Genomic DNA, 14,132 nt, shown 5'->3' on the forward strand with positions numbered 1-14,132 from the left:
GTTCATAAATGTATTTAGATGTTATATCAGAATAGGTTTACGTGGTTTAATTTTCAGAGAACACCATATTTTTGTTGTACTGCACATTACTGCAGCTCCTCTTTTCACCCTGTGTGTTGAGCTCTCTGTTTTCGCTACAGAGTGAGACATCTCACTTCTGTTCCATCTTTGTTGGGAGTCGCACATGCGCAGTACCTAGGTAAGGACTACTAGCCAGTCAGAAGCAGAGTATGAGGGCGTGCCCTGACAGTACCTAGGTAAGGACTACTAGCCATTAAGAAGCAGAGTATGAGGGCGTGCCCTGACAGTACCTAGGTAAGGACTACTAGCCAGTCAGAAGCAGAGTATGAGGGCGTGCCCTGACAGTACCTAGGTAAGGACTACTAGCCAGTCAGAAGCAGAGTATGAGGGCGTGCCCTGACATTAGCTAGGTAAGGACTACTAGCCAGTCAGAAGCAGAGTATGAGGGCGTGCCACGCTAGCAGCTAGGCGAGCATTATAACATGTTACAAAGTGGCGCACGTTCGTCACGGAAGTAAAGGCTGGACAACAATAGAGCTGTTTGGAGCTTTGGAGTGGACTTTGTGCTTTTTCACTTTGTAAACCTATAACGTGCACAAAAAGATATATAACACAATAAAGGAAAGGGAAAAAAAACAAAAAGCATAATATGAGCACTTTAATGTTCTGACTTGTTCTGCTTCCTGCTGCTACAATCAGCTGGTTTCCCTTAAAGGTTCAGTAATAAAAGTTGATGTTTCCTCTCGTCGTCACATCATTACACTCTCTGCTTCGTCCTCACTTCACACTCTGCCGCTATAAACCCACCTGAAGTTTATGATATTGTTCCTGCAGCATTGCCCCGGGACGCATAAACGAGAGCAGTGGGAGGGTTTTGAAGATGAACTGTGTGCCCCTGTCATGAAGTGAAGTGAAGTAAAGTACAGTAGAGGCTGCAGATGAGCCAAACACGCAGACTGTAAAGCTGTTCCCGCTTAATTGGCTCTGGAGTGGATTATTTTCTTCTTTTTATTTGTAAAGACGGAGCATCTCGCTGGCCGAAGGTGGCAGGAGAATCTCGAGGGAAAAAGAAACAAGCTGAAAATAATCACGTCTGTTTTGGTCTGACCTCGATTGTTTAAACAGCAGAGCCGTTTTTGTTGAAGGAGGTAGAACTGAAGCTACAGAGTTTAAAGATTACCGCAGCAAAGAGATGAAAAGTTAAAACTATTTCTAAGCAAGACTCTTTACACAAAGTCTGACCTTGCGTGTGAGATAATCACACGGAGACCAAGCAAAGCTTGTGTTTCTGTTGCTGCAAAACGAAGATGCAACTTCAAGCACACGGTTCAACATATATCGAATCAGTGTTGGAAAATTTCACTTTATGAGGTTATTTAACATTAATATGAGTTCCCCCAGCCTGCCTATGGTCCCCCAGTGGCTAGAAATGGCGATAGGTGTAAACCGAGCCCTGGGTATCCTGCTCTGCCTTTGAGAAAATGAAAGCTCAGATGGGCCGATCTGGAATCTTCCCTTTATGATGTCATAAGGGGAAAGGTTACCTCCCCTTTCTCTTCTTTGCCCGCCCCGGACCACTGAGGCCTATATAAAAGAGACTTCAGATACAGTATTAGGGGACCACTAAGGTCTATATAAAAGAGACTTCAGATACAGTATTAGGGGACCACTAAGGTCTATATAAAAGAGACTTCAGATACAGTATTAGGGGACCACTGAGGTCTATATAAAAGAGACTTCAGATACAGTATTAGGGGACCACTAATGTCTATATAAAAGAGACTTCAGATACAGTATTAGGGGACCACTGAGGTCTATATAAAAGAGACTTCAGATACAGTATTAGGGGACCACTGAGGTCTATATAAAAGAGACTTCAGATACAGTATTAGGGGACCACTAAGGTCTATATAAAAGAGACTTCAGATACAGTATTAGGGGACCACTGAGGCCTATATAAAAGAGACTTCAGATACAGTATTAGGGGACCACTGAGGCCTATATAAAAGCATCCAAAAAGTAGCATGTCATAGGACCTTTAAGTACAATTTTGAGTTACTTGTACTTTACTTGAGTATTTCCATTTAATGCTACTTTCTACTTGTTCTCCACTACATCTCAGAGGGAAATATTGTACTCTTTACTCCACTGCTTTTATTCAATAACTTTAGTTAGCTACTTTACAAAGTCAGGTACAAGGTATTAATCAACTAATAAATTATGAGCAGACCCAATGCCAATCTGTGGATTATTTGTTTTTACGGTTTTCAGTGGTGATCCAGAATTATAATCTGCGAAATTTAGCGGACTGCTTTTCTGCTTGGGGTTGGAGATGTGTTAACATTCTGAGTTTAATTTTAATTTGTTTGAAATCTGTGAAAAGCGAGCAGCAAGCATTTGGAGCAACCTAAAGCAGCAGTAGGAACAAGCTAAAGTAGCAGCATTTAGGAGCAGCTAAGGCAGCAAGCAGAAGGAGCCAACTGAATCAGCTTCAGTAGCGCGCCCTGTTCAGTGTAGCCATTTAGCAGCGAGGGGAGTGACCAGCTGATGCCCTAATGCAGATCAGCTGCTGCAGCTCAGCTGATGCAGATCAGCTGATGAGACCGTGTTGTTGACCAATAGCGGTTAGCAGCGTCTTGACTACCTGGCCTGCCAGAACTGACGTTGACGCTCAATTTTATTTTATTTTTTTTGTTAGTGACTGATGGGATCCACAATTTTTGAAATTGGTCCAGTATTGAGTGAGAACGATGTGACCCAGGCTGCAAAGGAACCCTATAGGGCAAATGTGCATCATCAATTTCGTCCACTTAAAGTGCTGTTTTTTGCCACTGACAGGCTCAGATTATTATTATTTTTTATGTATTTATTTTTGGGCATTTTCGGCCTCTATTTTGACAGGACTGAAGACATGAAAGGGGAGAGAGAGAGGGGGGAATGACATGCAGCAAAGGGCCGCAGGTCGGGGTCGAGCCCGGGCCCGCTGCGTTGAGGAGTAATGCTGCATTCCAGGCAACCCGTAACCTGTGTTTTCACAACCTTCTACCCGTGAAAGTGCCCTGGAATGGCAGTCTAACCTGTAACTTACTACCCGTGAACTTGTACCAGATCGTTGTACTCCCAGTTACAGTTTTTGACGTCACACACACGTAAACAATGGTGACCCCCTGTTGATGCTGTACATACAACAGTGATTAACGGTGAGAAATAGAAATAAATAGACATAAATAGGCAATGTAAAGTAATTCCGAACATTGTAATCAAAACAACACACATACAATCGTGTACTACTACAGGTTATGTTTATCAAATGAAGCCCAAAATATGTCGTCGACTACAAATTGCTAGTATCAGCTAGCGCTAGCTAACATCAGCGTTAGGTAGCCGCTAGCTAACGTTAACGTTAGGTAGCCTAACCTGAACCCTGGAACGCTACCAAGTCATGAGTCGTGACTTGAAGTCGTAATTTACAGGCTAAAAATGCAGCATAAACCTCTATATTTGGGCATCCGCTCTACCAACTGAGCTATCCGGGCACCCTCAGATTATTATTTTAACCCAGCCCTAATTACCATCTTAGTTTAGGATGCTAGCATGCTAACATTTAGCTCTAAGCACAAAGCACAGCTGAGGCGGATGAGAGTTTCATTAGTTTTTCAGGTATTTGGCCACAGATCAAAAGTTTTGGACAAATTAAAAGTATTCTGTGGTGGAATCAGATCTCAGATATTTTACTTAAGTAATAATACAACAGTGCAGTAATACTCTGTTACAAGTACCAAAAGTAAAAGTACTCATTTAGCCGAATGGTCCCATTCAGAATATTGTACATAATTTTGTACTGGATTATGATTATTGATGCATGAATGTGTACATCACTTTAATGACGTAATGTAGCTGGTAAATGTTGGACATGACTAGCGTGTTTCTGTATGTTTTTCATCTTTTTTTTTTCAATTAAAACAGGGAAGTAAGATTATTTAGAGCAATTTAAATCTCCTCAGGAACAATTTACTTTTTTTCTTAGAACATCTTTGAGATGATTCCTGCTCAGAAGAACGCTTGTTATTTATATTCTCTGAAAGACTGACTCTGTTGATACACAACCATGTGTTGTTATTGCATCATATATCACTGACTACATCTATGTTGTGGATTTTTCTGCAGGCAACTAACCCCCTTTAACATCTGTCAATCATCTGTCTGTCCACACCGATGATTTTCAATTTTTAAAGTCTGTTATTCTGTATTTTTATTATTGCCAACAAAACTCATGAAAAGACCCAAACAAACAATGTTTCAGTCCGTATCTCAATACTTTCTGACTTCCTGTCTGCGGCTCCCAGCTCCAAGCCCATTGGTTCTTACTTAAGACCTAAATCTTTTTTTTTTTTTATGTTTATTTGTATAGGGACAAGTATGTAGCATTAACCTATTCCACACACCACAGCCTTTACAGCATAAGCTAATTTGCAATACTCGTCCCTAGATTATTATATAGTTACATATTTTAACGTTACTTGGAGGAAATAGTGCATTTGTTTGGATTAATCCATATTTGGTGCTCTGTGAGTATTTGTGGCAGCAGGACGGTGTGTGTGTGGGATTGAGTCAAAATGAGCTACATGTCACCCAGTGCAACAGTGTGGCTCACTGATGTGTTTTCAACGGTTTTCGGTTGAGCTGTGGCCCTTTACAGCAACCCTTGAAAATAAAAGTCCTCAGTGTCCCTCCTCTTTTACATTCTCTCGGGTTGTTTTGTCTTGTGTTAATAAAGTATGAACTGTGATCATCACTGAAAAACACAACAAAGAACATCCGCACTTAACAATCAGTAGTTCCCGTGGCAACATAGCAATTCCCCCATAGCCTAATTCCCTTCTTTCTTTCCATTGCTGCAACTGTGTGTTATCTAATAACATGTTAGAAAAACTTTATCAATAATAGATTCATAAGAACAAGGAGACATTTATCATTAACTTTATCTTGATGATGGTGACACTCTGCTGACCTTCACTCTCCTGAAGTTAATGAACCCATGAGCTGATTTTTATCTCTCAACACAGCAAAACAAAGTCTCTATCGATACACACACACACACACACACACACACACACACACACAGACACACACAGAAAGATTTTAATCATGAGAATACAAAGCCAGCACTTTCAGATTTGTATCTCTCCAAAAACAAAAGTGTTCTATCATGAAATGTTTAAAGCAGTGGGAGAAGTACTCTACTACTACTAAATGTAGTGGAGTAGAAGTATAAAGTAGCAGAACTGGAAATACTGTAACAGTACTGTAGAGCTGCTGGTGAAAATAACATCACTAATATAGTATAATAAGTGTGAGTGTTTTTCACAATTTTTGTTCCCAGTAATTAATGCACTTAGAGACCATTATGACAGGATTCTTCTGGAAGCCATGAAAGTGATGACCACACTCATTGTTCCGAACGGTATCTAATGGTGAAAAAAGGAACACACTCTCCATTAGGCCATTGGATCAATTATAAAAGGGCAGCTGGCCTAGAGGGGTACGTGGAGCGAGAGGGGTACATTCTCACTCACAGCGTGTCAAAGGCGCTTGGTCAGGTGCCTTTGGCTTTTGTTACTGACGCAAAAAGTCTCCTTTAGCGTCTAGCCCTTTGGCGTCATGTTTAGATGGCTTAGTCGGGACTCTTGGCGCCACATTATGGTGCTCTGGGTCGGGACGTACGTTTAACTAACATGTGGGGCAAGAACGGGACAGAAAGGTTTAGGAAAAGATAGTGGGTGAGGTTACAAAATGTACAATTCAGTGACACGTGGGACAAGAACAGGACACGAACCCCGGTCTCCTGGGTGAAAGTCCTGTGTTGTTTGCCTCCGTATGCAGATTTTTGGTCTTTCATACTACTCGCTACTGTTGTCGCTCTTAATACTCAAGCTGCAAACCCGGTGTGTTCCATACAGACGCTAAAGGGTGATTTTTACGTCGGTATCTGATGCTGAGAGCCACGGACCAAGTGTCAGTAGTTTACAAGTTGGGAATGAGTGCGGGTTGGAGCATCATAGTTTGCCACGTAGAGTCTGACCACGCTGCCGTATTTTACGAGTTTGGACTGCACGAGTTGTATATGCAGGCTTCCAGTTAGGATATTGTGTCAGTGTAAATGGGTTTATAAATATCAGGTTAGACAAAGAACAGAAAGTGTGCCGAGCTGGAAAAAAAACAATCACCTGACAGAACTGATATTGATATTGGGCGATTCCTGAGGCAATCAATGCAGACAAATGTGCAAACGATAAAGATGGCCACCAGCAACATGATGGACGAGGTTTAGCTTCAGCTGAGACTTTTCCAATATGGGGGAAAACCAAAGTGGAAAATCAGCGACTGAGGCTTCTCTTGCTGCGCCCAAATCCATTAAATTAACTTTGGACGACAAAGTGGAAAATAATCAGTTAACAGAACCTGCATGAAATGCGCAAGCGCACGCACGCGCACACACACGCACACACGCACACACACACACACACACACACACACACACACACACACAGTGATAATGTTGGAAAGTGCTCCTATTCACTGGGAAACAGATAAGGAAATCCCTGCAGCTTCTAACATCCTGAGGATTTACTTTAAGCTCTTCAGGGAACATCTCTGCTGTAAGCTGTGGCACTGAACTGAAACTCCTACTGATATACTGATTTTAAAAAAAAATTATTATCTCAGTCAGTAGCTCGAGCTCGTCATTCTCTTTCGAAAAACAAATAAAAAGTCAAATTGTTTGTCATTTGGACTGAAGTTCTCTGCAGTCTGTTGAATACATTTGACATTATTGGTTTCACCTCTAGCTTTTCTTTTACTGTCTTTATGTTGGGACCTTCTGCTTTCTGCCTCAGGGATAAATCTACTGCAACTCAACATTTCACAAAAATCCAGAGAGTCTGAAAAGACTAAAAATAAACAAAGAGAAGACATTTTACACTCCTGCAGCTGCTTTTTATTGTACTCACATACACAGAGAATAGGACCTTTTGGACATTTTAGAACATTTTCATCCATTTTCACATTCATCATATTTTATAACATATTTGAATGTTTCATATGTAAGAGTCTTAATCTGTAAAGTAACTGGTAACTAAAGCTGTCAAAGAGGCAACACATACTCATACTTAAATGTCAGAATAGGTCGATTTCCATTGGTTCCCAAAACAATGAATATGAGCATTGTATGAAACACCCTTATACTATGTCACCTTATTTTCTCTTGCGATAATTACAAAGTGAGTGGTCGCCTCCTTAAAACAAATAATGTATAAGTATAAATATATATATAAATAAATATAAGTCGTTATGAGCTGCTTGAACAATCGACCTAGAAGGTCGTTTTCTGGGTGAGGACGGGTTGCAAATGAGTTAAGATAAGATAAACCTTTATTGATTCCCAGAGGGGAAATCCGGTTGCTGCAGCAGCACAAAGACAGCAATAGTAAAGACAAATGGAGAAAGTATTAAAAACTTAAATAAGAATAGAATAAAAAATAGAAAACTCCAAAGCAAGAGCATATGCAGAAGACAGAAATTGCAAGGTAAAGTGAATGGCAGTGATGTGACAGTAAATACATATCAGAGTAAAAAGTAATATTTCCCTGTGAAATGTACTGCAGAAGAAGTATAAAGTAGCATGAAAAGACCCTCAAATTTGTACTTAAATACAGTATAAAGTAACTTATATAAAAATACTTCAAACCTCATATATATGCAGATTTTTCTCTTTCCATTACGTCAAGTGTAAATGTGTTTTTCAAACTGAGGCCTTTGCCTTTCACGCACAAACACAAGATCTAATGCGATACAGATTTGATGATGTGGAAACAAATGAAGCGTATCAGAGGGACACGGGACCAAAGAGAGGGAATAATGCAATTTTACTTTGCTTTTCAACTCAGACGAGAAAAGTCTCACAGCAGGAGCGACTCAAGTCAAAAGCGGAGCAAATAAGCACAGCCGGAACATTCAAAGGCACGTCGTCTACTGAAATTATGGGTCATAACAAATATCATTAAAGCTAGCCTCTGGCAAAGTCTTCACGCTGACCTTTAAATTAACAGTTCACCACGTGTGTTTATCGCTGTGTAACCCCCGCTCCTTCTTCTGTACCAAATACTGAGTCGGAGAGACAGATAGAGACAGGACATATGTGCCCGCTCGCCTCTTTCATTCCTCGCCTTTGAGCCGCTGAACGCCACACCATGAAAGGTTTCCTGGGTAACACATGCCCAGCCTTGACTTTAAAGCCAGATGAAACAAGCAAAGCAGTGTGTCAACAAAGCTCTCAGGCCACCCCAAAAGCAAAAGGTTTTCTCTCATGAGTCAAAATCTCCAAGTTTAACTTTTAATTCATATCGACATTTATTTAAACTGATCAATTTAATTGTTCTATATCAGGACTGCCAGTATTCAGTCATCAAGTGTTCAGTCCCTCTGAATTGGGTGATTCTTTAAGACCCACCGTTTCAAACTGATGTTCAAAAGTCATATCGGAGAGGAGAATTTACATAAACACTGGCTCTGCCAACTTAATGGATCAGATATTATCAGAACCAGGAGGTATGGACTTAAACTTCACACACCTCTGAAAATATCCACACAACAGGGAATACAAGTCAGAATTGCGACACTTTCAGCTGCAGTGTGAAAGGTCTTCTTTTTGCCCAACTCTGGGCTCGTTATGAGGAGCAGCAGTTTTGGCTCAACTGCTTACAGTGTTATAAATCATCTGAATAGTGCAGAGGTATGGTCTGCCAATTTCACAAAATAAGCACCATGTCTTAAAATGCAAATGCAAAAGAGAGAACTGTATTTCACCTGCAAAAAAGATTAAAGTGGAAGTAGATTGTGGCCGTGTTGCCACTTGCCAACTCGTTTTCAATGAAAGTAGCTATAAAGCTTAGTGGTTGTGGTGGCTGACTGCCTGCTGCTCACGGAGCAAGAGGAGAAGAAGAGTGACAGCGTGCTGTTGGCAGAAAAGCTGTGGACTGTGATTACTCGGAACAGCATACATGGAAATGAAATACAATATATCTTGCTTTTCCCCGGATGGTCTGAAGACGCTACATTTGTCACTAATCGTTTTTTAGAAATGAAGTCACTAACATTTTAAATTTATCAAGAAAGTCCCCAAGTTAGTTGAAAGTGAGGGCGTTCACCTTAAAGTCTGACAAACAAGTTGTGACAAGCTGCGGTGACTGCTGTGAGGGATGTTTTAACTGCAAAACTCTTAAATCAAACCTTTAGCTTTCCTAACCAATCCTGACCACAAGCACAATCGTCAGTTTTTCCAACTAGACCAGATTTCCACATAAAAATACAACTTTCAATGAAATTAGAGGTCTTCTTATTTTACCCGTGAATCCAGTCATATCTCTGGCTGGTGTTTGTAAAGGTAAATAAAAGGAGTGGATTGGAATCATTATAATAATAAGGATAATTATTGAAACCGTCAACTTTCATAGAAAAAGTGCTTTACAAAAGATGTCAAACCTGAAACATTTAGGAACCAGTCTAACAAAATATAAAATGAAATGAACAAATGAAAAACTACGATAGCTTGGCAGGTGTCATGGAAGGAACAAAACCTAGGTTGTACGCCCAGCTTACTAATGCTCTCCAATAACAGAGGATGTTAAAGACTAAACTATTTTGTAACCTGTTAGTTATGTTAGCTGGTAGACTGTGTAAGGTGGCTTTATACAAAATAAACTATTCCGTATTAAATTCAGGGGGCTCAATTAGATTACATCATTCTGGTAACTTTATCCACTGATTGTGCCTGTGAAATGGAGCTCAGCGTAAATTCTTGCAGGAAGACGTTCTCTCTCTCTAAACTGAACAGCTGTTAGAGGCGTTCACTTTTATCTAACCAATCAGAAGTGGCCTTGAATTTCACGAGCCAATCACAGCATGACATCCCTGTTTTAAACCTGTCTCTCTCTGCTGCTCAGTTGTCATTTCAGACTAAGAGCACAACCCTCCTCCTCCCCTTGCTCCTCCGGTCTTCATCTTGCATGGCTCCTGGTTTCTCCTCCGTCAAGGCTGCCATTGGCTCCTCGGTTCGGTATTCGGGTTCCTCACACCGCCATCAGTGTCTGGACTCCATCGGGGGATCTGCTTCTGGCTTTCTAACCTCCTAAATATATATATATATATATATATATATATATATATATATATCATTTCATAATGATGGAGTCTAATCTCCAAAGACTGTACATGTCATATCATGTATTCGTACAATAAATCTTGCATATCTGCAACAAAGTCTCTCCTGATTTAAATACTGTTATCTTTGACATCCCTATGTTTAAATATCGGGAATACTCTTGAATGCTTTGCTCTGTTAATTTGTGCATGGTATGGTTCTTTCGTCAGAAGATCAGGGTAACATAAGGTCATCCTCCTTCATTTGAGATCAAAATAAAACAAGATCTGATTTCTGTTTCTGTCTTCCATCGTTTCCGGAGGCTTGATCCTTTTGTTTGAAGCCTGCGAGCACTCTGCAGCGTCCACATCCATTACACTCGTTAGCCTCCGCCTGCACTTCAAATACTTCTGCTGCTGCTGCTGCTGGGTGAAGCGCCAGGGTGGTGTGGGGCGGCTCTGTCCTCTTGCACTGAGAGGGAGTCGGTGATGAAATCTGCCGTAACAGCTCATCACTGTGACTCAGGACTTGTGTGATACTGCTCAAGGTTGTTCTGTGTGTCCGGTACACAGAGGAAAAAAACATCATTAATCCCTGTTCCGTTGAAACACAGGGAGAAACGGTCTGCTGATTGACGCGGATGCCGAAATCCTTTCTTTTGATTCGCAAGTTTTCATCGACCGTACTTCATAACACTGTCACAACTGTTTTTTACAATTACCTTTACATGAGTTTGCATTTCTAGAAACAAGGGGGAGTTTCACTTCAATAAATTCTTACTTTCTTTACCTTCTTTGTTTGCATTTGTTCTTAGAACAGTTTTTTAACGCTTGTGTTGTCTTCACCGTCGGCCATGAACTTGTCATTCTGGGTCAAAATTGAAAAATGCGGTTTTTTTTAGGAACTTTTTCTGACGTTTTGTCACTTTTTTTGATGCTTTTTGGCGCTTTTTTTAAAACGTTTTTGTCTCTCTTTTCAACGCTTTTTTTTATTCATGGTAAATAAACCTAATTTAAATGACATTATACCTAATTCTTGCTGAAATTATGAATTATTTTGACCAATAGTTAAGATCAGAGGATGTTGAGTGAATCACAGACTGGTTTATGTCAAAGTTTGGTCAGTTTAATGCTGTTTTGAAACCATTTAAAAAGATTTTTTTCAAATGCTATCAAATCTAATAAAACAATATGGATGCATGCATGTGCATTGTATGGGTTCCATACAAAGTACATGCATGCATCCAAGTTATTTTGGGGCAATTTGGTTGTAAGAAACCCATATTTCTGATATAAAAAACTGAAAACGGGTCAAATTTGACCCGAGGACAACGCAAGGGTTAAAGTCCAGAGACAACGCTCCCAAATGACCAGCTTTCTCACCTAACCATATTCGATTGGCGACCGAGTTTTATTTGTTAGAGTAAAAGGTGAGCTGCTGACTACAGATGATTCATTTTGTTCTGGAAACTTGTTCTCGAGGGAGGAAAGGTGGAGGGATCCTTCGCCATGAAATATTCATCCTCAGACTGCATACAGAGCTGGCGGAGGGAAATAAAAAACAGAGAAAATGCTGCTCTCCAGGAAATATGAAAAGAAATGCATAACAGAAAGGGATCTCACTGGGATTGAAAGACAGGGGGGAGCTTAGCCCCCAGGGTATGCAAAATTGTGCTTGCAAAATCTTTGCACTTGCATCTTTTGTTACTGTATTAGAACTACAGTTATGTCGACAGCCAGTCAAGAAGTCAAGATGTTAACAACTTGAAAGCGACAAGCAGATTGTCTTCTTCCATTTCTCCTCTGTTAAACAAAAAATACAGTAACTTTATCTTGTAGACACATATATTGATTTATCGTAGTGAGTGATTCCGAGTGCAGTGTAAAAAAATAAATCTAGTTATTATTTGTCTTATTAGTTGGGGGGGGGGATTAGGAACATTATAGGGTAGCTTCAGCCCCCCTAACATAGGCCTAACGAGGTCCATGGTAACAGAAGACACCAAATTTGGATGACAAGGAGAAGAAAAACTTTCCTCTTTGAATGGACAAAAGAAAAAGAAAAAAACTTTACAGACAGGTGAGGCGAGACGGAGAGTATTTATGTCTCATACGAGAGGGAGGAAGAAAAGAAGTAGTTTAAAGAATACAAAAGTACAGAAGGATAGATGGAAGAGGATGAGCAGCCGAGAGAAAGAAGAGGAAGAAAAGCAGATTATCTCCTGCAGGCGTTCACACTTCTGAGGAAGAAAAAAAAAAACGGTAGAGTTCTTTCACAGCGACTGATCTGACAGAACGTCAGCGAAAATACAACACCATCACATCCTCCATTTAATCTGCTGCACGCACACAGATAGGTTTGTTTCACTATCTTTGTGGGGACCCGTCATTGACATAATGCATTCCCTAGCCCCTTACCCTAACCTTAACCATCACAACTAAATGCCTAACCTTAACCCTTACCCTCACCCTAACCATAACCTCATTCTAACCCTAATCCTAAAACCAGGTCTTAACCCTCAAACAGACCTTTAAACTTGTGGGGTCCAGCATTTTGGCCCCACAAAACTGTCAGGACCCCACAAGTATACTGGACTCCCGGTTGTTGGACCCCTTGAATATAGTTAAACAAACACACACACACACACACACACACACAAAGCTACTATTTGACTGAAAACTGAATGTGAGGAATATCTGCTGATATGTCTTAGAAGATGAAGAAAAGAATTCTTTCCTGTGACACTTTGTCTTTATTAAACATCAAACGTTCAGTCTGAGTCAAGGAGAAAGGTGATAAATCACAAACTGTCAGCTGTTCTTTGCATCATTTATGTTTATTGCAACATACCTGAAGCTCTCAGACTTGTACTGCGACTTCATGGCAACTCAGTTTTAAAGTTATTAAATTTAGATTGTAGCATGCATTAACTAAAAGTAATGGAGGGATGATAAGAATAAAGTTCAGTCTGGAAAAGAAAACTTCTGGACACCCAAACATTTTGATGTTTGTTTTTCGTACGTCCTACGCAGCCTTCATTTATATATTTAAAATAAAAGCACACAAGAACAAATGTTACTCTTAATAAAGCATGTTCAGTGAATTCCCGGATTAATTAGCCTGGAATCAATGGCAGTACATTTCCAGGAAAATTGCCTGTCCGTCACCTTCCGCTCTCTGTGTGTTGCCGTTGTCTTCAGGGAACAACAACAAACCTCCAGCTAGCAAGCTACATGCTGAAAATGGCAAGTTTCGAAGAACATTTGGATTGTACAACAAGGCATGCCTGCTTGGTTCTTATTTATGTAGTTTTTTTTACAAAGAATATGTTTACAGCATTTCCTCTCTAACTGGGACGTTTTGGGACCGATAGGTGGGATTGTTGTGGACGAAGTGCACACGGTGATACACTGGTACACAAATTATGATTAACCATGTATCAGCTAATTTAAATAGCTCACGTTACTGTATTACTGTTACATGTTACTGTTACTGTAACAGTTAACTTCATTGAATATTGTATGTGGTAGGGTGCAAATGTTCCACCAAAACAAGTTCCTTCCCGAGACTATTTTGCAGAGCCACCGTCGCTGTGTCTGCAGCTTAGCGACGCCCACGACGATTGTGATTGGTTTAAAGAAATGCAAACAACCCAGAGCAGTTTTTTTCTCTCCTACATGGTTTTCCTTAGTGTTGTTAAGCAAGTTCCATTTGAAAATGTGCAGTGGACAGTACGACAGTACGTTTACATGCACACCAATATTCCACTAGTATTCCGAATATGACAATATTGCGAATTCGATACAGCTCATATAATCAGCATATTCCGGTTGGACATTCCAAATTTTTCCAAATATAGCATTTTACGATTAAGATGTGTGATATGCCGTATTATTCAGGTTTTAGAGGCATT

The 14,132-nt window shown here is 40.2% G+C and overlaps 1 protein-coding gene across 1 annotated transcript in view; it reads right to left on the minus strand.

Moving 5' to 3' along the window:
- Positions 1–14,132, minus strand: part of grm8b (glutamate receptor, metabotropic 8b) — a 145,826-nt gene that overhangs the window by 68,089 nt on the left and 63,605 nt on the right. The window lies entirely within an intron of this gene.

The sequence above is a fragment of the Sander vitreus genome, chromosome 8 (genome assembly GCF_031162955.1).
Source record: "Sander vitreus isolate 19-12246 chromosome 8, sanVit1, whole genome shotgun sequence".
Classification (NCBI taxonomy): Eukaryota; Metazoa; Chordata; class Actinopteri; order Perciformes; family Percidae; genus Sander; species Sander vitreus.